We start from the raw sequence: 6,255 nt of genomic DNA on the forward strand, positions 1-6,255 counted from the left end.
TTTATTTTTTGACTTATATTTATGAAAATAAATAACTCGTATCTTGTAATTTTCAATTTTCACAGAATAATAATTAAACGTCAATTTTGTAATTTTCTCGGGATTTTTAATTTTTTAATTTTTTAAGGGCATCCTTAACCCGTCTTGGACTTGGGATATATGAAAATTAAAATATACGTTTTATGAGGTGAAAATTAGGTGTCAACAAACATACACGGTAGGGATCTATGAAAGCCCCCTCACCTCCCCAAGGCGGATTTTTGTTTTTTAAAAAAAGACATCATTTGCCTCGTAAACTTGGCCTCACAACTCACTTTAGCAACTAAACTTAACCTGCATTTATATACCCCCCTAAAGAGCATAAGTTTCAATTATTTTCAACCTCAAGTTGCCCAGACCTGTGCACGTATGAAACAATCGCTAATGAGTGCGTTAACTGATTTTTTTAACGATTATTTTTTTAATAGAAAAATAATTTTTAAATGGGGGTAACGGTTATATTACCGTTCCCCTTAAGTCCCCACCCGACCCATCTCCTTACCTAAATTCATTATTCTTCCTCACACTTTCAATCAACCCCAATTTTTTCCTCCATTCATGAAATTTCTTCTTCCTCACACCTCCAATCAATCCAAATTGCTCTTTCATATGTATTCTTCCTCGTCTTCCCCATTGAAGCCATCTCTTTCTCCACCAAAGTTTTGTCCATAATTCCACTCTCTTCAAATTCGATAACTTTGTGGGTTCATAAATGTTTCAAGGAAGCTGTTCATCTCACGTAAAATGTAATTGTAGCACCATTGCTAAAGACCTCACTTCATCGACTCCCAGTAATTCCGGACGAAAATTCTACAAATGTCCGAGGCCTAAGGTTAGATTTTGTGTTTCACAATTTTCATTCAAAATTTATTGTTACTTGAATTTACACTATTAGTATTGTAATGTTTATCAGAGCTTGCATATTTTTTCGATATGGCAATTCCTATGGATTTTGGGAATGGGAAGATGAATTGTTCCCTGAAACTCATTGGAATAATGTTCAAAATTTAACGTTGTCGTTAGATGCGGTCAAGATAGAAAGAGACAAATTGAAAGAAGAATTAATTGCCATCAAGGCTAGACATCTACTTGAAGTGAACAAAATGAAGGAGGAATTAAATTACCTCGGAGAGTAAACACCAATTTGAAGTGAAAAAAATTGTAAACTTGGAGGAGAAACCTGCAAATACAAGGATGTTGCTTTTGATTTCATAGGCAATATTTTTTGTCTTTTTGGTTGCGTTCTTAATCAACTGAATTTATATTGTTGTATGTTGTAATCGTGTAGTAGGTAAATTAAGAACTTTATGCTCTTCTTGTAATCTAAATGTCATGGAAGATGAGTAGTTGAAGTATTTTGTTGTTATGGTGTAATCTAGACATCATTGATGATGGTTGTATGAACTTCGCAAAACTGTAAAATTGAAGCTACGAAACAGGTTGGTAAAAACAGGAAAATATTAGCTCCAAATTTGAAAGCCAAAGTCGAGAAATTTTATAAATTACTTTAAATAGAAAACACAGAGACCTAATCTATCACTATGGTCTCCTGATCCGGCTTTACATGAACAAAAAAGATTATGCGGTTGTCAACTTCACATGCCTTAAAACACAGCACATCCCCTTACCTCAATCTGTTAGCATCAATGAATTGTTTCCAGCCTTGAGAGAGGCATATATATGCACCAATCTTGTATTTCATAAAATACACATGATTGTTGTAAAGAACAATAGCGTCTTTGTCGGTGTTTGGAAGAAATTCCAAAATGTTACTTGGAAGAATCTGCAAAAAATACATATTATTGCTAAAAGAGCAAAAAGAACAATTGAAATTATATAATAAATTAACACTTACGAAATCATATTTTTCTACGTATGATGTCGTCAACGTTTTGTCAAAACATGCGGCCATTTCAGTGTCATATATGTTAAATGAAGGCTGCCTCTTTCATATGACTATATGAGTTGAGTTGTATGAGTTGAGTGAAAGAGAGATAGAATGAAGGCATATTTATAGTTGAGTTATATGAGTTGAGTGTTAGATGAAGGTTGCATTTAATGTCTTGGATTCAATGTGTTTGACCACCATTCCCAACTAGCAACTACCATTCAATGTGTTTGACCATGTCATGACCCATTTTAGCCTAGGTCATGCGGGCACCTACCTTTACCACCTCGGTAGGTGAACCCATAACTCAACATTCACAATAATAGAAAATAGCGGAAGAAAGTAAAATAACGTAAGTCTCACAATATAATATAATATTAACAAGTGCGGAAGTAAATGAAATCCACCCTAGTATCTGGTCTAGTCATACAAGAGCATCTAAATCGGAATACTAAAGTCTGAATAATAATATATAAGTATTCTCAAATCATGTCTCTGAATGGAAAACAAGACATAAGTAATAGACGAGTCTTCGAGGTCAGCGGATGCCATGCTCACCCTGGAAAACTCAAGTGGAAGCTGAAGAGTCGATCAACCACGAGTCAGAGAAGTAGGTCTGACCTGATACTCTGCATTCATAAAAGAATGCAGCAAGTGCAGGTCAGTACAAACATGTCACGACCCAACCCCGTGGGCCGCGACTGGTACCCTAGCTGGGTACCCGTACATACCTACCTGACCGAATTTCGTATCGTACAGTTTTTTTTTTCAAACAGATATTACAGAAGTAGGCCGATACAGATACGGCACGCGCGCAAACATATATATATACCTGAACATGCAGACATTTACAGATAAGCCGATAAGGCTAACATACAGACGAAACCCGTAACCCACACATCTAGCTACAGACCTCTACAGACATACAGAATCATATGACGGGACAGGGCCCCGCCGTACCCAGAATTTCCATACATGCAGAACATACGGAAAACAGAAGATATATACCAAAAGTGTATGCTCCGGATCAAAGGAGCTCTTCAAAACAGCTGAATCAGAACCCTACGCTGGCGGCGTATCACCTGGTGCGTCTGTACCTGCGGGCATGTAGCGCAGCCCCCGAAGAACCGGGGGTCAGTACAAAAATGTACCGAGTATGTAAAGCAGAAATATATCAAACATAATGATGATCTGGGCCAGAAGCACATAAATATAATAGGCAGAATCATAAGCCGGACGGACAGACGGAAGTGTACCGGACAGAGTCTTAACCCAGACAGACAGACAGAATCATGGTCCAAACAGACGGACAGAATCAGAATCTATACGGACATACGAAATCAGAATCCGTACGGACATACAGGATCATAACCAGTCGGACAGACAATCCGGACGGACAGACAGAGTCATAGCCAGTCGGACATATAATCCGGACGGACAGACAGAAGCGTAACCAGTCGGACAGACAATCCGGACGGACAGACAGAGTCATAGCCAGTCGGACAGATAATCCGGACGGACAGACAGACAGAGTCATAGCCAGTCGGACAGATAATCCGGACGGACAGACAGACAGAGTCATAGCCAGTCGGACAGATAATCCGGACGGACAGACAGAATCATAAATCATTCAGACAGACAAAATCACACATAGGGTGCAGGAACGTGGTCGCCACTCCTGCCATTGGCACCACAATACGTCAGATATCAGAAATTCTTCTCCGATCTCCGTCACACATCATAACATAACCACGGTACCCGGGGGCGGACAGATAACACAACACCCCGAGCCCGGACACATCATACTTCGTAATTTATCCTCGGTAACCGGGGACGGACATATAACACAGTACCCCGGAAACGGACACATCATACTTCGGAATTCACATATGGGGCTCGGCGGCCCATCCTCACGATATACATACCGGCCCGGGATCCGGTGAAAGGAATCATAACACATGCACGAACTGATTAATGAAAAACCACATACGTACAGATCGTCGTACAGATTCAACGGAACAGAAATAGGCCAACTGGCAGATCGAATCAAAGTATTCAGATAGTTTTCAAACTACGCACCTACACGTCACTTGGGGAGGCACGACAGATCATAACCCGAACTAGATTTTTAGATATCAAAACCATATTGTGAGATTTATATAAAAACAGTCATATTATGTTCAAAATGATAGTTCAGATGTTGCCTGTGAAAAACGGACGGAAATGAGGCAATTTAGATCATTCACGGGGTATCGGGGCTCCGTGGGCCCACCTCGGACCAACTCGAGGCAAGACACATAAATTACTGATAAAAGACCTTATGAGGTCATCCATAATCATTCGAAAGTATTCCGGCTCCGTTTAGGAAGGTTTCGTACAAAAGCATACTTTATCGATATTTTATAAGGACATGGTTTCAATCTTACTGAAGGAATTGGAGTAGATTTCCATATCGAATTCCGAGGAACGGAGTCGTATTTAAGGCTCGCGGCCGAGCCTATTATGTTCAGAACATGCCTAAGAATGAAGGGAAAGACTTTACATACCTTAGCTGCGTCTTACGCTTGTCCAAATTCAATTCCCGTTTCGCTCAAAATCTACTAATGGTCACATTTACCAATTGTCAATAGTAAGACTTTTAGCATTCTTTAATTCACTATTTGTCTACAGAAATTTGGGCAGCATCTCCCCTGTTTATATGCCTAGCCCGAATTTTTAATTCAGCAGCCAACAACAACAACAACAATACCAACATCAATTATAATGTTTTCAACTCCAAAATATCTCATAAAACAGCCCACACGCTGTTTTCCAACTTTCATAACTAATTAACTCAGTATACAGTTATTTAATCGCGTATTCTTCGTAAATAAACTAGCATTAGCACAAATAGTAAGAGATTCATACCTTTATCCTTTTAATATTGTTGTATCTTCCCTTTTTCACCTTAGTTTTATGCCACAACGCACTGCCATACGATTCTGCAGTGAAAACTATACGCTATCCCGACTGAAATTGGGAAATTATACCTAGTTTGGGCTAAAATTTGGTGGTGGAAAGTTGGAAAATTTTCTAGGATTTTTGGGGTGTTTTTCGTGGGTTTTGGCTGAAAATGAGGGGGTCTCCCCCTCTTTATGATTGATTTGGAAGCTGCCAGAAGCAACTGGAAAACTGCTCTTCGCGATCGCGCTGCCTTCTGGCGCGATCGCGTAGAGTTAAAATTTCTGACTTGATGTTCGTTCAGTAAACCGGTCATAACCTTTGATCCCGATATCGTATGAGGGCCCACGACCTATGGATGGAAAGATAATTAAATTATCTACAACTTTTATTTCTGGAGTTTTCCCAAATTCCAAACTTATAATACCGTTTTTGCCCCTGGAAGTCAGATCATCCGAAAATGCTTCCTTAAATTGTCCTTTTCGAGGGCTTCCACTTTGATTTGGCCCAAGGGTCCTTCTTGAGTTGTGTTTAACTTCACATATGTGATTCATATAATTTGTCACATGTCCCAAAAAAAATCTTGACGTGTGGGCCCCACCTCAGCTTACAAATAATTCGACGTTCGAAAATGCAGGATATAACAAAACAATAGTACTGGTAGGCATCATTGGCCGACTGAGCATAGTTAACACAATTCAGAAAATAAAGCAGATAAGCAAATAAAACAATCAAGCATGACACAATATAATCGCAATCAAAATTCGTCATCACCTATGTAAGCATCTAAACCCTAATATGATAAGTCCGAGTATACCCGATCCAATCTGATCACCACAATAGAATCGACACAATCCAATCATCACAATACCAACAATCGCCACACTCGATCAAGTAATAATGCAATGCAGTGCAATAATGGTATAAATGCGATGCTGTGCTATGCCAATGAGGTGTACACATGTACTCCGGACGAAAGTATCGACATCTCGATAGCACAACCCAGTGTGGCTCGCGAAGTCTAAGTGCCACCCGTCCCGGATCTTTGCCCAACAGATAGACGAGACCCTGGCTAATTGCTCAGAGGGGTAGTCTCACCAGCACCACCTTGGGGACCCGCGGATTCCATGCACTAACAACGATTTCGGGATAACATCGGAATCGGCCATACAACAATGATGCCCGAATATAACCATCGGATGTCGGCCTCCTCACAGTCACTCAAAAGAGTCTGTCAAATATCAGTTTCACAAATCAACGATTCCGGAATTGAACCTCGGACATAGGCCTTGTCACAATCACAAGTAAAAGACCTTATCAAATATCAGTTTTGCTCAATCAACGATACCGAATCATCACCGGGTATTGGCCATGCATGAATACGAGAG

Source organism: Lycium barbarum, chromosome 1, assembly GCF_019175385.1.
Source record: "Lycium barbarum isolate Lr01 chromosome 1, ASM1917538v2, whole genome shotgun sequence".
NCBI classification, from domain to species: Eukaryota; Viridiplantae; Streptophyta; class Magnoliopsida; order Solanales; family Solanaceae; genus Lycium; species Lycium barbarum.